This window comes from Anser brachyrhynchus (assembly GCF_964034855.1).
Source record: "Anser brachyrhynchus genome assembly, chromosome: 3".
NCBI lineage: Eukaryota > Metazoa > Chordata > Aves > Anseriformes > Anatidae > Anser > Anser brachyrhynchus.
Window position 1 is genome coordinate 92,884,913 of NC_137696.1, and position 24,465 is coordinate 92,909,377.

A 24,465-nucleotide genomic window follows, 5' to 3' on the forward strand; every position below is an offset into this window, starting at 1 on the left:
ATTGTGTCACAGAGCATCAGATCTATTCCCTCTATAATCTCTGTGGAGGACACAGGGTGTAAGTGGAAAATGAAAAAGTTTCTGAATTATTTTTATGAGAAATATGTATGGTTCATTTTACCCACTTATTTTAAATGGGGATCTAAGCCCAAAAGTGTTAATAACTTCTTAAGAAAGAGCAATGAGAGATGGTTGTTGCTCATGTCTTTAGGACTGTATGAGAGAATGTCCACTTCTAAGTAATGAAAAGGAAACAGGAAATGAACGTGCAATGCTCCACGTGCCTAAATTTCAATTCCGAGTGGAGGTACAAAGATGGGAACTTTGCTGTGTAGTGGCACTGCGGTTGTGCTGTAGGCCTGAGAAAGTTAACATAATGCTGTTGGAATATTCTTAAACCATTTCTTTCCATCCCAATCTTAATACGCTAAAACGTCATTTATTGCTCCAGCTGATGACTATTTCTGAAGAGGCTGCCCCATCTCAGAACATCTGAAGTTTGGCTTCCTGCCTGGTGGAAAGCTCTCTAGTAGAGACTCAGCTTTATGGAAGTTAGCTGAAAGAACAGCTGTGAAAAAATGAAGGGTACTTCTTTACTGGTAAATTAAGCTGGTCCAAAATAATGGCTTCAGCACTGCCATATGATTATACAGTTAAATTGTTGGAGCAAGACCCTGTGACAACTTTGGTTTGTACACACTAACACTTCCCTAGATAGTGCCTGGGAAAGGTTCAGGTTAGCACAGGCCAGGGATGACTCCCACTAGGCAGACTGGAAGCAGGTAGAGGAGGGCCATGTGGGCACAGTATTATTTACAGATGTAGCCAGGGATGGTGAAGCCACAAGCCCAGACTCAGCATAATTAAGCTGGTAAAATGGAGACATGTAAAGACTGGTATGAAAGGGTGTATTTCCAAAGGAGTCATATAAAACATCCAGTAGAATGAGAGCCCCTGTGGTTTATCTTGCTTTACAGGGTACAGGACTATGCTCTGGGTGCTATGTGCCACATAGCCTGTTCTGCACTGGCTTTGAGGTGTGATCTTCACAGGTGGAGCATATACGTGAAATGTAAAGAGTTATAAATATATAATCAAGTTATTTCTGGTGTTTGTCATGCACCTTATGTTTTCTTTTGCTAAAAGTCAAAATATATTTACGTCAGAATGGGTGCTATATATTTGCCCTGAGACTCTAGCTAACTCAAGTTAGCTATTTCTTGCTATAAATGGATAATAATAAGCTTTGAAAACTAAATGAATAAGCTTTGAAATGTTTATGTTTAGAAGATAAGTTTATTTTAAACACTAACATCAGAACTGTGATAGTTTTGGTCACCAATTGCACAATTAGACCTCCTAAGTGACAAACTTCAGCAGTTTTCAAAAGAAATGAAGCCCTACGCCTCTAGGTGGCATTATGTAGTCATTTAATAACTGTGGAAAGGCATAGATTGCTGACGACCCATACAGATAATGTGAAAACCAGTAAGAATTACTGCACCACAATAAATCTTTTTGTTTTCAAGTAGTAATAATGTTTTTTAATGGTATCACTGCAAGAGCAAGACATAAGATACAAAATTTGAATATTGTTTTTCTAACAGAATGCTGGTAATTGCTAGTTTATTAACTCATTAATATGCATTTAAAAGGATTTCTATAGAAAATATAGTAATATTAAAAAAGGGGACAAATAACAAAGGCTTGTGAGTACAATGCACTCACACAGTGTAAGTTTTTTTCCGCAGTTCCTCCATTTGTATCCAGCCTTGACTTAGAACTACAGATGGGTCTTGGTTAAAACCCTGGAGGTGAATAACTCCAAACCCTGATGATGTTCAACACTCATTTGCAGTTACAAATTTTGCAAATGTTCCCCATATTTAGAATGGGACTAGCTCCTGGAACCAATTACTCATAATCTTTAGTGTGCTTGGAATCCAGTCTCAGATCCAAAATGTGCAGCCTTAGTACACTCTCTACCAAGAGTACTGTGGCCCTTGGGACTTTTTTAACAAAGTCTATTCAGTCTACCAGTTGCTATGATGGCTTCATAATGAGAGAAAATATCCATGAGAAACTAGTTTTCAAATGCCTGAGATCTGCAGACAATGCATGTAAGCCAGAGGATTGTCTCATTAGTAATGGCACCAATTCTGACCAGGCCTATAGCTGTTGTTGATTCATCTTTATAGATTAGGGCACATTTGGTCTTTAAATTTCTTGAGAATTCTGATAAAAATTTGAGTTTTACTTATCTGTAAGTTTTATTTATAGGTGCTTTTAGTTTAAGTTTCTTAAAAATTTCTTATTTCTGAAGTGTATTATTAAACAGATGAAACAATACTTACCTTGAGCAAACTGTGTAGTCCTTTTCCGCTTTACTAGATTAATGAGTCCTGACACTAGTTATGGTGAGAAAAAGGTAAGCTTTGTCTTGGTTCTTTGCTGTCCAGTAGGTCAGCATCTGGATGCTACATTTCCGGATTAGAGGAGAGCCTAACTGTCAAGTCCATGAAATGCACAGCTTGTCATAGGGTAAGAGGGCTTCAAGTATAAAGTTTTAGCTTGGAACCATGCCTAGCAGTGCTGCTTCTCTAAGCCCAGGACTGCACTAAGTGATATGTCTGCTGCATGTACACATCAGTGTGGCAAAACTACAGCTGGGACAGGCCAGCCAGCTGCACGTGGTGTGCTCAGTGCTGGGGCAGGAGAGTGGCAGTGACAGGACTATTGGTCCTTGAGATGCAGCTGCAGCAGTGGGAGAACCTGAAACTCCTGTCTAATGAAGATCATGCTCCATGTAAGGTACTTGACAGGTCTGCCAAAAGAAAACAGGTGTTGTTCTCCAGTAGTACCTACAAAACAAGAAAGGGAGCTCTTCCTTTAAACATTTCCCACTGTTTTTGATGTATGACATGTTTTTCTAAATGAAGGAGTCTTAATAACAGATAGAGTTTGCTGATGCATAGCTTGTATGGTCTGTTGGTAATGGTACTGGCAAGAAGTGGAGAGATACATCAGTCTTCAGTTCGTGGTGGAATTCCTCCATTTGTGGCACTGGTGTCTTTCAGACCAAGGAGGCTGCCAAAATCTGCAGGCAGCCATTTTAGTGCCTGAGCAGGCAAATTCTGTAGTTGATTACTCGAGGAAGAAGATTTCCATCCCATATGCTTTTAGTATTTGTCATTAGCATATGTGAGTATAAGGTATAAAAGTATACATTATTTTGATTTTTATTCTTTTTAGATTTAACCTAACAAAATCTCATTCAAATACAGGTATAAGAAATGTAACCTGTTCTTTCACCTGTTGCACTCATTCACTCTTCACTCTACGCATAATATACTAGTGTAAGATCTGTTCTATAATGAACTACATCTACATACAAATGTAGCTAATATAGCATGATAAGTCTGTCAGATACTGACAGAACTATCCCTGAGGCAGATTTTTTTTGGGGGGGGGGGCTTTTTTTTCCTTTGTTACACACTGAATATGATTTACTGTTCTTTATAAAGATCTGATGCAAATAAGGCTTGCATTTTATTAATAAAACTTCCCTGAGATAACCAGGATGCTTTCAAGAGGTTTTAATGTTTTGTTCTAGGCCCTTCCTTGTTTATACTGGCTTCGGCTGTTGTAAGCATGACCACAGAGATAGTTTACTTCAAGTTCAAGTAGAAAAGTTGGGTTAAAATTTGGAGAAAATCTTTACTAGCTTTGCTAAATGCGTTTGTTCCTGAGGTACATCTCTCTATTGACCCTTAGTCAACAGGTCTCAGCAGTCTTCACTATCTGTGGCATGATTTTCTGGTGAAACAGAAGAGCTTAAGAAAAAATGAAAAACACAGGGCCACTAAATGTAGTGAAAATGGAGAAAGCCCATGAACAGAAGATTAGCTGTTTGAAATAGCTGCTGAAATGAAAACTTCAAGTTTGTGAAGGAAATACAATTGTGTTTTTGGAGTAAACAGATACCTGGGATCTAGAAGCAACAGTTAAGACAGCAAGGGTGAATGTTGTATCATTGAATTTCAGACATCAGAGAGGTTTGATTTAATCTCACCATTTTGCCAGTGGAGAGAAATAAATAATTCTAGGGAGTGATTTCACTGTCTGTGTTAGTAAGAGAAGAACTACACTTTAGAAATGCTTGTTTCTCTCGACACCACAGGGAGTCTGGATAGCTGGCTCAAAAGCATTCATGAACGCTATAGATTTCTATATTAGTACAGCTGAATCCCATGCTGATCATAGTGCGTATGATCCATAGTGTAGATACCACAATGATGGGAAAGTTCGCTAGCAGCTGAGGTGAGAGTGTGGGTTAAAGAGGCTCCTGCCCCTGCTTGTCTCTCCTTTCTTTAGAAATTCCGCTGGTTTCAGATATAAAACTCTCTTAAACCAATAGGTGTTTGGTACCAAATGAATAAACTGGGTAAAGTATTTATATACAATTTATTAACATCTTTCTTCTTGCAGTATAATACATAGTTATCTCAAGCTCCTTATGGATGTGTTTTCCTTCCATTTATGTGAAGTTCATTGGCTGAAGCCCAGAGTTACAAAAAGTCCTCCTAACACTGGACTATCTAGTCTGAAGTGTCCTCTCTTCAAGTATCAGCTTTCTCAGAGTCATACTGCTTGTATGAAGAGCAATTGTTGGACTACTTCTGACCAGTAAAAAAGTGATGCATTTCTATGTAGCCACTACCAGTATCTTGAACTAGTCCCAGAGAGGTGGGGCAGAGTTGGAGCAATGTTTTTATATTATAATATATTGAAAGGTTGCAATATATAGTTTGTTATACTGATGGAGTTAGACAAATAACAGAAGCTAATTGCGGAAGCGCCATGCTGTTGTTTTTGCTTGTTTGTTTGTTTTTTAACAAATAGTGCATTAGTGAGGTGTTCCATAGAAAGAATGAGAAGATTGGGAAGGTGTGGGCAGTCCAGGAGAATGGGTATCACCATAATTCCGTTTTTTTCTGAAGGTCAGGTGAAGGCTGACTTACTTTGATGGCAGCTGAACAGAAAACAAACCTGCTTACATTCCAGAGGATTTAATTCAATGATTGTGGTGAAGTCAAAGAAGAGGAATTTGGGAGGGTTTGTTCGTTAGGGATTTCTTGGAACAACATTTTGGTGCTTCATCTTTTCCTTTTATATGCTTTAACTCATTTATTTTTATCCTATTCAAACAATATAGAAAAAATTGTCTTGTTTTTGAAGTTGTTATTTATAAATATTGTTTGCTATATAAATATTGTGTGCTTATTTGGTTGTAACAAGCAGATAATTTCATAATATTTATACATTTCTAATTTGCAAAAATAATGATGTTGGAGAATTAATGGAACTATGAAAAATTTATTCTGCTGCTTTCTCTTGTACATATTCATCGAAGAAACCTGAGGCAAGATCTGGGATGTCAGAAATATTTACATAAAGAACAGGGAGATGTTCATATTCACTTCTATAAATACATTTAAAGTTTATTTGACCCATATATGTTTGGGCTGAATTTTATTTTATTTTATTTTATTTTATTTTATTTTATTTTATTTTATTTTATTTTATTTTATTTTATTTATTTTATTTTATTTTATTTTATTTTATTTTATTTTATTTTATTTTATTTTATTTATTATTTTTGTGGAATCTCTCAAAAGTACAGATCTTATTTTTGGAGTAGCCTGTTTTCCATTTATTCTTGTAATGTATCCAGGAGAAAAAAAAAGGGGGGGGTGGGAGGGGACAGAATAAAAGGACATGCACTAGCTAGGATTAAAGAAAAAAAAACAGGTACCATCAGTGGTAACAAAAATGTGACTAACCAGTCAGAAGATATTCACTGAATTCACTATTCTGTCCATGACTTGACAACAGCAATGGAAGGACTTTTTCCCACTGTGTGCCTGTAAAGATTTTACTGGATTTGATACAGAAAGGTCTCAAAGTAAGAAGATACGTCTCCTCGCTGGGACGTGAGTCCATTTCTCTCTAGGGTACAGCGTTTTCCTGCTTGTGACTAGTCCTGCCTGTGTCCTTCTTCCCAGCAGGGTGGAGGCTCTCTTGCTCTGTGCAGTTGAGCAGTACTTGTAACTTCAGACCCTGGCCATCCTTTGCTATTACGTGAGTTGACTGTACTTGACTACTGGTAAATTCCTTACAGTCAAGAGGACAAATGTGCAGCAAGCAGCTGGTCAGGAGCAGTGACTTTTCCTACCATCCTAAGAAAACTTCTCATATGTAGCTCTCACTCTACACCCGCCTCAGTTTCACCTCTTGCATCCCGATAACTTAAGATGTTAACCCAGTTAACCACACAAGTAACTGGGCTACTTGTGTGGTAGCTCAGGAGTGTCACATCGGTTGCCAGCTGCTCCCAAATACAGTATTTGTCCAGGTTCACTTTGTCATCAGTTCTAGGTCTTCATGGGACATGCAAGGCCTGTGATAAGCTGCTGTACCAGGCAGGTCCCCCTTTCAGCTCCACTGACCCTCTGTGCTTCTGCCTGATGCACTCTGGTATTCCCAGGGCCTGCTCCAAACATGCCGATCAGCAAATACAAAACAGTTATTTTCTTTATTTTTCTCTGTATTTTTTCCTGTACTCCCTGAAGGATGGCAAAGAATATTTCTTCCACAGTTTGATCACAGTGATTGGGGTGAGAGTGTGAATGACAAGATGCTCAGATGTGCAGAAACAGATGGAAAGAATACAAATTGCCTGCCCAACACCTTTACCACACACAGAGATATACTGTCCCTTCCTCTCTTGTTCCCTTCCAAAAGAAAATGCTCTGAAGACACAACACTCATGCCATATTTGGACTTTTAGAAATGAATATTGCCCCCAGACAGATCTCAATATCTGAGTTAAAGGCCTAAGTGAAGCTGGAGTTATTATAGAAAGCTGCTTTCTACTTCAGTGTAGTAACTGGCTTCAATTTCAATCAGCACAGAAAACTATTTAAAATCCCATTCTATTTTATTATTTCTCATCAAGTTTCTGTTGTGATATTACAACAGACCATGATTATGTCTTGTTTTAATGGCTTTTGAAGTTCATTTACATATTTGGAGGCAAACTGATTTTTTTTTATATGTATCTTTCTATATAAATGTATCAAAATAATTGAATCACCATATTTGTAGGCAAAGGCCTGCCTTGCTGGCTGTCTCTTGCCTTATGTTAAAGTCCCTGGCTTTGTTACAAATGCCATAAATGAACCTCAGTGCAGGTGAAGGCTTGGAGTTCATATGCATACTGAAGAGTGTTTATTTTCCGTGGACTTGGAGAGACGTATATTTAACAATGTCCGTCAGCTGGCACTGTAAGCCAAACTGATTGTGCAGAACAGTCATTTATGTCTTGTTAGGTTCTTAGACTGTCCTCATCACTGAAATTTCCTTATTTATGCTACAATACATTGAGCAATATCTATCCCAGCTCTTCATTTTTTCTTTTTTTAAAAATTTTTTAGCATTAGGACGTGTTTCTTTTCTTCCCTGTCCTGGTTGGTTGGTTTGCCTGTTTCCCTTCTGGGCTTTTGCTTATTCCTCAACAGAGAAGGTACAATTCCTACTGATATTTAAGGTGAAGGATGCAGAGCTCTCTTTATCAGATTTTTCCTCCTTTTTTGACAAGCAAGCTATTTGTTTGGTTTCTCTGTTTTATAGAGTACTAAAACTCTATGTGACAAACCAGCCGTATCCTTCAGCTACAGCAGAATTAATCTTGTCTTTAGGTGTTCAGGTTCTGCTTCAGTACTTTGTTACCCTCTGTTGAGAATGATTTATTTCACTTGTTTTGCAATGTTTTTCTGATTTGTCTTGTTTTTAACTTAGAATGGTCATATAGTTCTATTCTGCTTGAGTTAATTCTCAGATATGTCACCACGGTCTGGTGAGTATTAGCTTTTTTATCTATTGCTTGTTTTCTTGAAGGCTAAACTGTCCCTAGAAGAGTCTTAGTGATGGCGTCTTGGAGACAGGTTACCTGCTGGAAATATTTTATATCCCAATCCATCACACGTGTAACACTAAAAAACAAACAATGCAGAAGCCCTTAGTGGATGATGTGGAGGGCATCCTTTTGACAGAAATATAGAAGAATAGTTTGAGATTCATGAGTGTCTTCTTGACTTTCTAGAAAGATTTATTTAGGCCTGAGGGAGAAAGAAAGCCTGCTTAATATGGAAGAGTTGTGGGAAAAACACGACAATATAAAGGAAATGTAAATTTTTAAAGGTATATATGTGGGAGGGAAGCTCAAAACACTTACAGATCTTGGCCTCCCGCCTTCTGTAAAAGGAGAAATGTGGGGGCAATATTTGCCAAAAAAAAAAGATCTGTTTCTTGTTAAGGGAATCTTAGGCTTAATATATATTCTAGGGATAATATAACATACTCTGTGTATCAGCTGTGAATATATAATTGAATCATACATTTCCACAGTATCAATTAAGCAGTTCAAGAGATTCTTTGGACTTCTCTTAGATAAACACTGACTTTCAAAAACAGATGCTGTGCTCTTCAGTACTGGAGGACCTGTGTCACTTAAATCACCAGGAGAGTGCTATCAGCTTGAACAACCAGCAGTACAGCTTGCTGCTTGACCCTCTATTATTTAGCAATGTACTAACCATGAAGACTTAGGTCTTGACATACAAGAAGTCTTGAAAACATAAAAATGACTATAACTGTAGGAATTTCTGGGGAAAAAAAAATCTGCTTTATTTACTTTCTAGTTAAAAAAAAAAAAAAACAACTTTGCTTTTTGAAAATGTTACATTCACATAAAATAAACACATGAAAAATACTACTAGATATATTCATGACATTAATATAAATTATTACTCTATACAAATGATAAATATAAAATGTGGAATTGTGCTGGAGATCAGATTCTTCTGACATTACTTAATCACAAATGAGTATTTAATCATATCTTGAAGATGAAACAATTCACTGCGAACTAACTCAGATTGTACACCTAACTTAGTGATTGATTTAGGTGAGACAAAATCTGCTCTGATGTGCTACTGTTCATTTTGTGTGCTGACTCCATCCTTGGAGATACTCAAGAGCTGTCTGGACATGGTGCTTGGCAGTCTGTTCAGGGTCAGTTTTCTTGAGCAGGAGGGCTGGAAGATGACCTCCAGAGGTCCCTCCCATTCTCAACCATTCTATGATTCTGTGCCATCTTACATAAATAAATAAATGAATAAATATTGCAAGTAGAAAGCAACAATATTTGCAAAGAGAAAGGTGGCCTAATAAAGCAAATAATATAATTTGTGTATAAATCTTTTGAGCCAGTAGTAGCTCTGGCTTCTCTGCGCAACCCTCTTTGTTCTGGTATGCTTTTGAGTACTGAAAGATGGGATACTCAGGAATTAGCTGAATGTAGAGCTACCTAAATAATCCTGATAATAAAAAGGAAGAAAACCTACATGGCTAGCAATGGTGATTGTTGCTTACATTTGGCCTGGTGTGTACCTCCTTCTGTTGAGGTTGCTTAAATCCTGGAAGCCAATAGTTTACAGGATACAGAATGTTTAAGTATTCTCTCTGTTTGTCTCCCTTTCATTTTCTAGGCAGAGATGCCTTGCTAGGCCTTCTGCAGTGCTCATGCTACCACTGGCTCAGGTTCCCCTCTGTATCCCAACTCTTGATTTCTGCACCATGCAGTTGCGTATTTCACTATTGCACGGGGATTCCCCATCTCATCTCCCATCACACTATTTTGTTTTCTCTAAAAAATGCATTTTTATTTACAAGGGCTGAGAGGAAACTCTAGTAACTTCTAACTTGGAAGGTTTTTCTTCTTGGTAATTTGCATAAGTAGGCAGGTGTTGGACAGTAGTCCAGTGAGATTATCAGAGGTGCATTCCAGATTTTGGTTCAGGTGGATTTTCTAAGCAATTGTGTTGTCAATATATATGGAAGAAAAGGGGCATATTCCATCAGTTTGCTATTCAGCACTATGAGCATATCAGAGAATCATGGAGTGGCTGAAGTGGGCAGGGTCCCCTGGAGGCCATCTGCTGCAACCCCTGCTCCAGCAGGACCACCCAGAGCAGGCTGCCCAGGACCATGCCGAGGTGGCTTTTGAAGATCACTGAGAAGGGAGACTCCACAGCCTCTCTGGGCAGCCTGTTCCAGGGCTCAGTCACCACCTGCACAGTGAAGTGCTTCCTGATGTTCAGGAGGAACCTCCTGTGTTCTAGCTTGTGCTCATTGCCTCTTGTCTTGGCACTGAGCACCACTGAAAAGAGCCTGGCTCCATCCTCTCTGCACCCTCCCTTCAGGTATGTATACACTTTGGTGAGATCTTCCCTGAGCCTCCTCTTCTCCAGGCTGAACAGTCCCAGCTCTCTCAGCCTTTCCTCAAAGAGCTTCATCATCTTGGTGGCATTTTTTTTAAAAAAGAAAATTCCTATTGTCATCCTTCTGTTAAAATTCTGCTATCTAAATTCTCTTCCAGTGGTCAATAAAAAAGGCAAAACAATTCTCTCCTAATGCTCCCAAGTGGACTGTGCTCTTAGAGAACTGTCCTCAACGCTGCTGCTTAAAAACAAGGCGTTTTGAAAGACCATTTCATTTTTGAGTATCACTGGCAAACTGTCCGCATGCAAATGAGGGGAACAGCAATTTAACTGAGCCCGCCTCGTTATTGTTCACCAAATTCTTAAATAATAGGAAATAGAAAGGAGTGCTTCAGCAGATTCCTCTTCCCCACACTCTGAAAGTAAAACCACAAAGTGTGATTTATGGCAAATGTACAGAGATACCTCAAGAACAAGGCCTGTCGTTTGCTGAACAGTATGATAGAAGTAAGCTGGCTTGCACGTATCTTCCTCTTCTTTATATTTCAAGGTCTTTGATACTTCATGGAGAATATAATCTTGGATTTCAAAGCCCTGCATCCGCCCCCTTGCAGAGATGTTCTTCAAGCATGGATTTGTGCCTGACTGTAAATACTTTATCCCTTCCCTCTTGTTTTCCCCAGTGCATGCAAATTATTCTTGCAAATGACTGTCTTTGAGAGGCGTATGTGGCCGGTTTGGTAATGGGACTGGAGACAGTTCTTCATGGAAAAGGTAGTTAGACTGTAATTTACATCAGGAGTGCATTGGTGGCTCATGTCTGGGGCAAAATGAGGAAAGGCTGCTCCTGTCAGCCCACCCTTTGCTAGGTACAGAAGTTCCTGTGGGTACCAATTTTGAACCTCATGGGCTGGTTATATGTGTTTGAGCCATTCCTTTCTCCTCAGCAATTCAAGTTCTACAGATCCACAGATAATATAATAGCAGTCTTGGGCTTCTGTCAACAAAATCTGCTGGAGATTTGCTCTTACAAATGATGTAAGAGGCTTAGCTTAAAATGCCTTAAGTAAACTTGGTATGACCAGTCAGCACTTGACCTGACAGGTGTACATGGAACTGAGCTGGTGACAGAAACCATCGTGGTGTGGGAAATGCAACTGCAGTCTGGGGATGTGCAGTGGAAGCAGCTTCCCTCAGCCCGCAGGAAACCCAGCCAGGGAACAACGGATGCTGCTGAAATGGCTGCAAGGAGAACAGCCCCTTCCTGGTCCTCTCCCACCATCTCCCCTGAATTAACCCTAACGTGCAGATAGGTGGCACTGTGTTCTTGGAGATGTCAAAACCAGAACTCCCTTCTGTGAGCAGCCAGGAGAGCATGGCACTGTTTGCAAGGACAGAGGTGCTGTTCTTGGTGATCGAGTCCTTGGGTGTTGCAGCTTTAATAATGTATATCAGATGGCCAGTTTTGTTTGGAGGAAATAAATACTTCTGGACTACGTATTTATTGTTAAGTATTCATAGGTTACAAAGTCTGCCATGTTTCACCCCGGACTGCTGCATTTCATTTGAAGATGACACGTTCATAGAGAGGGGAGAGTTCTGGTAAAAAGTGCCTCTACAGCAGAGGGATCTTACCAAGTTCTGATGTCTGTACTGCTACATAATTGCAATGAGGGAATTACATCTATTTGATAATGTCACTTTGCCTACAAGCTGCTTGAACTAATGAAGGCAACGCAGCAGAATTGAAGCCATCTTAAAGATAAATGGCCAGGCCCTTCAGTGGTATAAAACAGTTGTTGATCTACTGACAGCAATGAAGCTACAGTTTTCTGGTTCACAGCTTGTTAGATTTTTGAAAAGCATGAGGTACTAAGGGGGTTGAAAACAGTTAAGCTGAACTACAGGATAAGGATGTTTTATTTGGTCATATTCCATAAAAAGTGTAAGTGAAGTTTGTGTATGTTTCATTAAAAGCAAATGTTTATAAGATTTTTCACGTGTGCTACTAACAATTACCACTGGCAGTTGATACCTTCATGTTTCTTTCCAAGCGTTTTTTCACATAAATTTGCTTCAGACTAGTAGTAAATGGAAGGTGATATGTGGATTACATTACAGTAATTGGTAACAAATCCGTTGGACTCCCTTCAGGGATGAACAGTGCACAGACAAATCTTGAGAAAATACAGGACTACTGTTATTCAGTGGGATTATTCATGAAATGTATTCTAGGTGACTTTTCAAGAAGATATTGAATCCTCAAAATATATTCTATTTTTATTTTATGTCACAGGCTTACTCAGGTAGGGTGCTTGTTTAATTGCTTGATTATTTTTTAACAACTGTATGCAACCTGAGCAGGTCCTCTCATAATATGCAAGTATCTGCTAAAGGATAGTGAAAAGTTCACAGAATTTAGTCTATAAGAGAGAAGGCTTAGAACCAACTGGATTTTAATAACCTGCATAGGGAGAAGTGATTTAGAATTTCATTCTGTGATTCAAGGACATCTGTGCAGTTTCCAAGGGGTTCACAAAACAAAACAAAAAAAAAAACAAAACAAACAACAAAAAAAAAACAAGGCTACCTCCTGTATACTTAGACTTTTTCTGCAGGTGTATTAATCTCCACAGGAAATTTTTTAGGATTCCAGAAATTGAGAGAGGTTGAAGGCTGCTGACTAGCCATTGAACAGGCTGGGAGCTAAAGTCAGCTAATAGCAAATTGGAAATAAATTGCAAAGTTTTGGTTAGTTTGAAATAGTAAGAATAATTAGATGTTGCGGGTGCCCCATCCCTGGAGGTGTTCAAGGCCAGACTGGATGGGCCTTTGAGTGACCTGGTCTGGTGCGAGGTGTCCCTGCCCATGGCAGGGGGTTGGAGTTAGATGATCTTTAAGATCCCTTCCAGTCCAAGCCATTCTGCGATTCCATGATTCTATGTTGAGTTGGCAGATTGTCCATATTTGCTTTAAGTAATCTTTCTGAAGGATGTGCTTTAATTCACTGCAAGTTGCTGCTTTGATTGAGGAAAATTCCCCTGCCTTTCCTGTGTAGGAGGCAATATTAGATTATCAAAGTAGCTTATTCTGGCCTTAAAAGCAATTAATCCATGCTCAGCTCATTTTTATCATAGTCTTTGAGCAAGTTACATACCACTCCTGGGGTGTGGAAGTGGAGCAAATAAGATGATTTGCTCCATTTCCAGAGACCTGACTTGGCACTTTCCTCCAGACTTACGCTTCAGGCTGTCTCCATTTGACCCAGCTGTTAGCAAGTGCCAGGTTTTGGAGCTTCAGACTCAAGTGTCCAATTCTGATACTAATCTTATCACCATTTTTTCCTGTCATTTGTCATAAACAGTGGTGTGCCCCTCTAAGTCTGATGGGCCATTTGACATTTTTGATGTGGTTGTGTGTCTGTAGTCATCTCAGAATTATGCCTATTTCATTATGAGAAGACTTATGAAATGCTGATATTTTTGTTGGCAAAATGGAAAAATATCAAATTTAAAACAATTGAAATACCCAAGCATTTTAACATGTTTCTTTCATTAAAATAGTTTAAAAAGAAATTATTTCTGAAGAAAAAAATATAGATCAAGACATCATATGAAAAAACAAAATGAAACACACCCTATTTTTATCTCACTGATAAAGCATGCAAAACTATTACAGAAAAGATTATAAAACTCCAGTAAGAGTTCCTGGAAATGTGTGGCTGTGGCAAGAATCTTAAGTCACTGATTTTTTAGATATATGTGATGTGTTTACAATGAATAAAATTAAGATTAATGGCATATGTTTTGCAGATGTCAAAAAAAATCAGGGAGTAAAAGGTTTAAGCCTTTATAACAGTGTTATAATTTTTTAAATTACACCTAGGAAAATAATTTATGTATCTGGCAAAATATTTGAGTTGTGGAATATCACAAAGTTTTATTAGTTTCATTAATTTGGCAAGATTATAAAATAGACAACTAAATGAAATCTATGAACTAGGTGGCAGAAATGTTTTATTCTTTGGTTCTAAAAAAGCAGGTGCTTGAACTGAGGATATAGAAAATCTAATATCTAAAAAGCAATATCAGTTTTATGAGGTGACAATAGTACCTGGAAAAGCAGAAAAAAAATACCTTGCCTTCTCAAAATATAGATCTGAGGGGATGCAGCCCAGATCAGGTTAATCAAAATATGATCAACCATCCTCCCTGCCAGTTACACCGTAAAGCCGAAACAAAGCTAAAAGCAGCAGTGCAATCTAAAATAATACAGCTTTTATGGAAGTGAACAAAAGTCTTATAAAACCAAGATGACAGAAGACCCTTCAAGCAAATAAAAAATTATTTTTTTTAGAAACTAAAATACTAATGACTCCTTACCCTTCAGTGAAGAGCCGTCTGTTCTCTTCAGTACCCTTCAATAAGGAGCAAAGTAATGAATAACTGACTGTAGTTGCTCTTACAAAAATTTACCCATAGTAGAGCTTCTCCGAACATACAGTGAAGAAACTCTAAACCCACTTGGATAATTTGTTTCTGGTATGTTGGGCCAGTTAATTATGATGTACAATATTTGAAAAGAAAAAAGGTATAAAGCACTAACTCTGGATTCCCCCGTGGCTTTAGAGAATGAGATACAGTTATTCACTGCAGTGATGGACAGTTGAAATAAAAATTATATAGTAATGCTAATGTATATTTTCCAGAAGGAGCTTATTTACAGACATTTTCAAGTCAGGTGGGACTGGTACGGTCAGAAGAAGACATCTGTTTTGATCTTGTCAATAAAAAAAAACATGTTTTTTTGTGCTGGTAATTTCTGCCTCAAACCACAGGTTTCTCTAGAGCAGCTCAGGACTTTTTTTTTTTTTTTCTGTTTTCTAGTGAAGTTGGTACAGAGAAATAGGACAGTGTGGACATTGGCAATCCCTTTTCTATATCTGTAACTAACATGATCTACAAAGATGGCAACACATCCTGCACCTCTTGGTCTTCACTCTCTAGGGCTTCATTCGGTCCCTTTTGCCTTGCGTGGCTCTGGCCTTTGGTGTTTTGATGGAAATAATGCTGAGAGCTTCGTCTTCCTTTAAAATTTTTCTTGGGAGTATTTACACTGGACTCTAGTATCCTGGCTGCTTAATTAGAAGATATCATACTTTCTAGATTTAGTTGTAGGATGTCACTAGGCCTTGGGATGATGCTGTATGTTGACACTAAGACCTCATGTAGGATGTCAAACTAAAAAGTCTCTTCTGTGGTTCAGTTTCTTATCTTACTATTCTCCAACCTCCCCAACCTATGTTTTATAATTATAGTTTCTCCCAAAGCAGAAGGGAAAATACATACATACATACACATGAAAATGTGAACCATTTTTATACCACACAACGTTAGAAATTTTACACTTTCAGGAATTGCGCTGTTATCTATGCTGTAAGTGCTTGTATTTTCTTTGATTTCTGTTTTCCCCATTTTTTTTCTGAAATTCCCACTGTTTTATAGGATAAATATTTATGGAGCACAGCTGGCGAGTATGATTGCAAGTGCAGAAGAATGAGCAGACTTGCATCAGCAGGTCACTGTTGAAACCCACCCACAAGGGCTGGCAGCAGAGATTGCCTCCTAAGAAGTTGCATTGTTTTCCACTCAGTGAATATGCCACTAACTAATGGGAGAGAAATGTTGAGAATCACTCAGTTTCTCTGAGATTTATGAACCTAGTTAATTGTTTTGTTCGCCTAATTTGTTGTAGGTGAATGGATAAAGTACTATTAATATTGAACTTTGAGCAAGAAGTTAAGGCCAGAATAGTCAAAAAGTTACTCATCTGCTTGGAATACCTCAATTTTGTACCAGGGAACAAAATCACATGGTCTTTTTAGAATGTGGATATACATAACTCACTTCAGTTCAAAGTGGAAGTATGTAACACCAAGCTTTGTGCCAATATATTATCTGTTCCTACAATAATCTTCCAAATAGCCGTTTCTGTAAAATAGAAGTGTTTATATTTTTGTACATTCTAGATACTCTGTCCAAGTTAAATATTTGAACAGACAACATGAAATTAGTGTTTATTACTTGGTCTCCAAAATAAAATGTATTTGATACAATGGAAGCGTTTGGGACATTTATAAATCTACCATCAATGTCTAAATATCAGTTATGTGACATAATACCTAGTATTTACTACATGTTCTTTTTATAAGCTCATTGGGAATGGAAGTCTTCCTTCACTGTTCCTTCCTTGTTTAGAAAATATCGCAGCTCAAGCAGAATGTAAACCTGTCTCATTCCAGAGACAGGTATAGAGCACCAAGCTACAGCTAATCCTACAGCTGCATCCCATGAGGGCTCGTACTCACCCCTTGGCATCTCACATAGTTGTGCCCAGTTAGGATCCTACATGTTGAAATCACCACAAAGAGCACGATACCCCTCTGCTTCCCCCCTGCTATCTGCACAGTGACCCAGCATCACCAGAGGGTATTGTTACGACTAGTGTGAATCTCCTGCTTTTGCTCCGAACAGATGGCATGTCTCCAGGTACAAATATGGATGTGTAATTTTAAAAATGTTTTTTTACTTTCTTCTTTCTTTCCTTCTTTCTTTCTTGCCTCTTCATCTAACCCTAAATGAATATGGCAAATTGTCACTGGGGTAAAGCTTTCCAAAAGAGGCCCATTTTGCATTTCACTCTGAAGCACATCTCAGGTCAGAACAGAGTTGTTAGGGCAAGAAATATTCCTTGCCAGAGACATTTACAGGGGCTGTTCTGCCATGACTTGGTAGAACTTCACTCCAGAGTCTGAGACTGCCCAATGATATTCCTGGTCAGTTGATTTGGAGACAAGGCTTGGAATTAGCATCAATAATTAGATTCAGAAACAAGCGTGGATACACCAAAACGTATGCAACGTATTGAGTGATGTGTTCCTAATACTCGTTCTTGCCTGCTTCATATCGGGCAAATCGAGGTTTGTGTGGCTCTCCTTTTCTTCTTCAATGAGAGTTAGAGACAGAGTAGTGAAGCTCTTGGTCCTGGGGAAGAAGGTTGTCTTTGGAATAAACATCATGCTGAAAACTTTCCAGCCTAAGCCTTTCATTAATTTCTCTGTGTCATCTTAACAAATTTAAACTCTGTAAAAATTATGCTGCAAGAAGTTCTCCCCACGTGTAATTTTTCCTCAAGTGAAGTGCATACCTTTCAAATTATAAACTTCCTACATGTCCTAGGAAAATCCTCACTGTATAAATAATTGAACTCATCTGCTGTGAACACAAGTATTCTTTCTCTAGCAGTCTAAAATATATGCCTAAATACACATCTTGTTCTTAGTGCTTTAAATAGTAATTACTCCCGTGAAGTCACTGGAAGCCCTTAAAAGGATTTGACGGTTTCCTCACAATCTTTTCAGTGAATGTAGTAGCTGGGCTGTGCAGTGCTACATCCACTGATAATTCAGCAGCTGAGGAACTCAGCAAAGCCTGCTCCAAACTTCTCAGCTGTTGACAGGCTTGACTTGCTGAGAACACTGGTTAAATATAGCACAAGCGAGCTGAGCTCAACAAAGTCATTGCTGTAACACTGTGTGAAGAGACCAGAAGAGGGGAAATACAATCTGAGAACTAAACTGCCAAAGCCTAACACCACCTAGCAACAGTTGAAAAAACTTTTAAACAAAAGTCTGGGTGAGACACAGACAGAGTATACCTCCTACTTCTCCTGCCTGGGATTTCTGCGAGAAGCGACTCAGTCCTCTGTTCTCTACCTTATTTCCTTCATTCCTTCAGCTGTTGGTAGACCTTGAATAGTGGGAAAAGTTTCTGTCTTTGTGTTCTCCTGGGCTGGATCAGGCTACTGCTGTGGTAGTACTGTCGGACAAGCTACTGCGATCTGGCAGTGTAAAGGATCTATTCCTAAGTTCTTGCTGACAGGTAAGACTGAGCTAACCACTCTAATGAATTCTTTTTACAAGTGAGCTTCTTTGCTACTGATTATTGTCTGCTCCCTTCTATGACCAATCTTCTGCATGATTTGCAAACTTTAGTAGATAAAAGCTGGGATAAACATCTTGGATGTTTAGTTTAATGCTTTCATCACTGAAAAACGTTGCTCAAATAACTTTTTCAGTTCTTAGAACAAGCATAATCAAGTAGTTAGTAGTAATAGTTAAAAAAAATGTGTGTGGATTTTGACATGTATCTTGCTTGTATCTGCTCACATGCTGACAGAAGACAAACGAAGATTTAAGAATAGAATACATATCACCCCTTACCAGTGATAGTTTAGCAGCTATTAAAAAACAGTGACAGCCTGTGTGATAAGTAAGAGGAAATAGCCGTTCAGTAACTGAATTCACTGCGTAGTTTGTGACCTAGCATATTTGTACTTTTTGTGTCCTTAATAACTTTCAGTGTGCAGGCACACCTGGTACCTTTAGTACTACTCCAGTAGCTCTTGGTTCTTCCTCTTGTAATTATTTATACCGAGAGAGTATTAATCTGATTGATTCATTAGCTACATAATCTGCATAAGGCAACTTTCCTAAAAACTGACCTTATGTTTCTTATATCCAGGTGTGCTTGAGCTGGGTCATTGTTTTTAAAGTGTTTGTTCCTTTTAGCAAAATTAATGAGAAATAAGTTCTCAGATCTTCTACCGTGACACCACAGCAGAAGCCTGTGTATCTGTTTGAATAACCTATGGTCTTGTAATGGTCATATAACTTAGGAGAGTAATTGCTCAGTATGATTTGCTTTGTCTAAACTAACAAAAGCTCTTTGGTCAATTGAGGAATGAATTTCCCTTGGTCTTTTAAACCCATTTTCTCCAAATAAAATAAATTTGTTATCCATTATTTTTTAAAAGATGCACTGATTATGAATTCATCTGTAATATGAATTTAGTTATGAAGGCAATGATTTAAAGAATGCACTTAACACGTGCAAAAATCCTCTCTGCAGATTTATGTAGAATTGTCTCAGATGAAAAATATTTGTCCTAAGGAAGGGACTGACTGAGTCTATGTTGACTGTCTACACTGACACTCAGTCTGCGGACTCAGGGACTGCCTCAGGAAGCGGAGAAGGTCTTGCTTTAGCTAAATCATTCTAGGTTCACCCCTGCATACTATGTAAATTACATCAATACCACATCTTAGCAATGATATGCTTGCAGATTGGATGAAACAAAATGCTCTGAAGCTACTTTGACCGGGTGGCTGAGAAAGTAACTGCCTTTGAAACAATAAGATAAATGAAGTGTTAGGATGGGGAAAAATTCTTAAAAGCAAAGGTAATATAGTTTGCTTTTTATTTCATAGCAAGAGGCATCCTACTTAAGCACTAAATAGGAATATTTTTGGTGGCCATGATTTAATGTGATAATGATTACTGTGGAATTACTACAGCACTATGGTATCCCAAGTCTAAATCTCAAAAGGAAACTTTGGTATTACTTTTTAATGTAGACATATCCTGAGAAAGTTATTTTTTCATAAGAAAGCTGTACAATAAGAAATAAAGCTGAGACAATATGATTTATACAGTTTTTGTCTTCTTGACATTAGAGTGAAAGTTACTGTTTCTTATTTTCATTTAATTAATTTACAAATAAGAAAAACTGTGGAGAAATGTCAAACTTCACCTTCTGAATACATATGAATGACAAAATGTGGGAAAATATGCTAATTACCAACTGCTTTTTGGTTTCAGTTGTTGCTCAGCATGATATACAATTTAAAAATTTTAGTTTTCTTGTGGAATTTTTGCTTAGCAAAGCTTTTAAATGAAAAGGGGAAATTTATTAGCCTCAAAATTTTATCAAATGAAGAAACTTTGGAACAGTCTGATAGCAACTTCTAACTCTAACACATGGAGTTGTGGTTTTACATACATCTGTCTTCCTCTCCATTTCAAAATGGAGAAGGCGGCTAAAATTACTCTTCTCAACAGGTGTCCACAAAGAGGCTCTGAGATTTTCCAATCAGATCTGTGGAATATGCAATGTGGCTATTCAACAGATGGTTTCATTTTTGAAGAATAGCCAATTCTACTAATGATTACAGTGAAACCAAGCTCAATTTTATATCAAATCAAAAAGTAATTTAGGTTTTGGCAATATTCTCCTTTGTAGAGATTTTATTGGAAGACAAGCACACTCTTTTATTTTCCCTCTTCTATATTATTTTGATTTTGTTTATATTCCCATAGCTGTGGAAAATGAATGATACCATTCGTGGTGCTAAAGACTGTGTATCCCTCCCAATCTGAATCCACTTCCAGACTCTGCCTGTGGCTCATTCTTCCACCTTCATTATAGCAATATTATAATTTATGACCTCTTTTAGCCAATCTAGTCACAGTTAAAGTCATCATCTTAACTGAGTATCTTGTCATCACCCCCATCTTTCAATCTCTTTATAGAACGTCTGGTTCTTTTTAACACCAGATTCAAAGACCTGAAGTTCATCTTCAAGGCTCACCACAGTTCTGCCCCTGCCTGTATCTGCTGTGATTTACCCTTACTCCTCCCACTTGTATTTGGTGGAAAATTAATCACAACTGTGGTGTTAACTGGTCCATCCTCTATGCCACCGGTTTCAGTAAGCTTGAGACTGATCTAGTGAATAAATTCTCTATTGTGCCTCTCAGTGTATCACCTGGTGCTACTGTCACATAAAGACTAAACTTCTCTACAAACCAAGCTAGGCTGACCGAGGTAGGACTCCTGAAGTTGTGTTTCCTGGTGGCAGTTTGAAAGTAAGCACAAGTATGTCAGAAAATCTCTACGTTTTCCAGCATCTCCTGTTTTGGTCCTCTGGATCACAACTTTGCCAGTGTAGTTGTTTCCATACTGAAAGCTTTTTACTGATACAAATGTATCAGTAAACCTCCTGCTGATAGGAATTCTGTTGGCACAGATTTCCATATGTGCTTAATTTAAGGCTTTTGCTAATCTCATCTAACTTAGTTGTTGTGCCCTCAGGCATAAATTAAAATTGTGCCTCACAGTTGCACTGAGGCAGAGGCCAAGTGTATGCCACTGAATTCAAAGTGAGTTTTCCTAAAAGTTTAATAAGATCAGGTCTTAGTGTTCAATAATTAATAGACAAATTTCCAGTCCCCTCAAGAGCATTTACCAAAAGAGATCATCTATATTAATGTCCTTTTTTTTTTTTCTCAAGAGACATCTTACTTTTTCTCTCATTTCCTGTTTCTTCCCTTCCTTTCTCAAGGAGCTACTGTTGCAGTTTGCCATACTGTTTTAATACATAATCTGAATCTGGGGGAGGGATTTTGCCCTACTGCATATCTGAAATGCCATTTGGAGAAACAGCTATAATGTGTTTGAAGAAGCCATATGAAACAAGACAAACTAGAAAGAACTCCATCTACTGATACTTCCTATTTCAACAAACATATTTAGTATTTAAAACCTGAGATAAGAACTGAAATCAAGAAGGAGAAAAATGTGCATGTGACAAGATAATGTTATCTGCTACATAGAAAAGTTTAAATGCTTCTTTGTAAGAAGCACAAGTGCCTGTAATTTTCGGTTTCACCATCTTATTCTGGTGGTTTTCTTTTTAGCTTTTTCTCTCTTAATTTCTGTCAGTGTTTCCTGCTGAAGGTTGTTTCCTGATTTTATACATAATGCCAGATACATAATTTCAGAGGTCAGTTATCATGTAAAACAGATGAGAAGTCAGAATTATCTAGGGCATAAAAGTTATTCTTGATACTGGATCTAATAATTAATATTTCTTAACTTCTCTTTTTCTCACTTAGTAGCTAGTATTTGTACAAAGTTAGTGTTACTAGGAAAAAAAAAAAAAAGGCATTTTTAGCAGAGTCCTTTAATTATTCTTTGAGGTACTGGCATCCAAAGGACAGGAACAATTGTACCTGTTTCCTGTTGAGGAGAGGCTATGAGAGTCTCTGATGTTGCAGGTTGTATGATGCCTAATGTATCTGTGAAAATCATGGCTCTAATGATTACATAGTGTTCTTTTTTTTTTTAATCGAAGATGGCTTTGCCCTATCACTCTCATTCTGCTTATACTTTCTCCAAGTAAAGCATGCAAATGCTAGATGCAAAGGCGATATGTAAAATTACATAGATTGTGATTGCCTCCAAAATGGTTTACACACTTTGCAATTACAGAGAATGAAACAATTCCTACAATTAAAGGCATGTATCCTAAAAGCACAATTATGGGCTATTTTGGAATTATTCTTCTAAAGATACACAGCTGTTAAAATACATGATATATCCAGGGCTGTTTAGAGAGTGGTGTTATTGAGGTAATGAAATAGCATTACTTTTTTTCTTCCTTTCCAGTTAATAGAAAATCACTATATGTGGTATGATAGAAATGAAAAAAAAAAAAAAAAAAGAATTCCAACATCCACATCCTTAATTTTATGGCTCTACGAGAGCTGAAGCTTAATCAGAAAAGTGCATATGTGTGTGCACATGTGCATGCTTTTTGTGAGAGCAGAAATGTTTTTTGGCATTAGAGAATGCATTGCTGAAGGAGTGGGACAAACACATGCGAAGTACAGGGAAATGGGCTGGAGCCTGTACTTTTTCCCTTAAATGGGCAACCCGTCTAGTTGCTGTTAGCTGACACAACCAAAGGGGTGTGTGAATCTAAAAGATTGCTGTACGATGTCCAAATAAGTTTCATTTCAGAGATGAAAAAGCTGCAATTAAAATCTTGATCATTTATTATGTGAATAGACTCATCCAGATAGAAAGCAGTGGGGTTTCAGAAAAAGAGCAAACACCTCACTGGATTAGCAAAAAAACGTTTTGAGTTTGATTTATATACTTTAACAGCTCTTTAATACAGTAAGGATTGCTTTCTTTGCTTTTCCTTTTTGGGGAAATGGTGTCAAAGAGTATAATGTTTTGTGATTTATGTTGTTCAAAAAATTTTTCCAGTGCATATGCAAAAGTAATATTTTGGAAGCTAAATCCGCTTTCTATCTGAAGTCCAGAGGGGCTTATATGTTGGGGAGGTGCGGGGAGTTATCTAACTAGTGCATTATGGCTGTGGACAGCAAGAGCTACAGCTTCACTAACGAACTTTCAAAAACTGAGAAAAAGTGGATTTTACTGTAATAATAGGGAATTTTTAGGAACTGGTTTTAAGGCTGCTTCTTTAAAAAAAAAAAAGTAAAGGAAAATGAAAGGTCATGTGTCCTTGGTAAAAGAATTTTCATTAGAGTTTATCAGACTGCTTGCATTTTTCAGAAAATATAAACCAAATGAATGCAACGGAAAGCAGGAGACTCTTAACATCAGTGTAATCGAACTGCTGCCAACTTGCCTTGTTTATCTAAGAGATCTCTGTGAAAATAAGGTCTTTCCCACACATGCATGAGTCATAGGATGTAATGGGGCTAAGCAGGCTTGCTTCAAGCTTTCTAATGCACACATATCTAAACTAACCTGTTTTAGTGCCTGTTCCTGTAACTAAATGAGATCTAGCCAGACAACAGGAAGGGAGAAGTGGTGGTGAGTTCATGATGCTATTTCAGTGCAATAACCTGAATGCTTAAGGAAACGATGCAATTTCCATTTATTGGGAAAATTACAGTTACTGTGACAACAAATATACACTAAAGAAAACATACACGATTTATCCTCAAGTTCAAATTTGTGAAAATAGTAGATAGGTTATTCATAAAGCTTCATACTACCCGGTTATGTTACTCAAAGTATATTCTTAACTTTTAAAATACATAATTCAGATTCTTGGAAAAAATACTCATTTAAAAACCGTAAGCAAGAACATACATGAAAGGGTGGCAAGACACACGTGGCTAACCATGATTGGTTCAGTGTTGAGCTGACAAAAGTAATAATAAAAAAATTAAGCATATACTTATCATGCTAAGCCTATTCAAATCCTTTGCCTGTGATTCATAATTACTCCCAAAATCTCACTTGTCCCACATGTTTAATCACAAACCATTTTGGATCTAAATTTTAAGGTAAAGTTTACAGGAGGTCTTCTGTTATATCTCAATTTTCCCACTTTTATTATTCCACATGATAAAAGAAACCTGAATAGTATTTCAGTAGATAAGGATTTCAATTCCTCAAT

The 24,465-nt window shown here is 37.7% G+C and overlaps 1 protein-coding gene across 7 annotated transcripts in view; it reads left to right on the forward strand.

Moving 5' to 3' along the window:
• Positions 1–24,465, forward strand: part of FILIP1 (filamin A interacting protein 1) — a 130,123-nt gene that overhangs the window by 7,505 nt on the left and 98,153 nt on the right. For 2 of the 7 annotated variants that reach the window (XM_080583763.1, XM_080583764.1), the window contains exon 1: positions 17,759–18,283. The exons of 3 other annotated variants lie outside the window; for them this stretch is intronic. The gene's annotated coding sequence lies outside the window, so the exon portion shown is untranslated. Of the gene's footprint in view, positions 1–17,758; positions 18,284–24,465 lie in introns of those variants that run through there. 2 more of the 7 variants (XM_080583767.1, XM_080583768.1) reach the window with 1 other exon arrangement.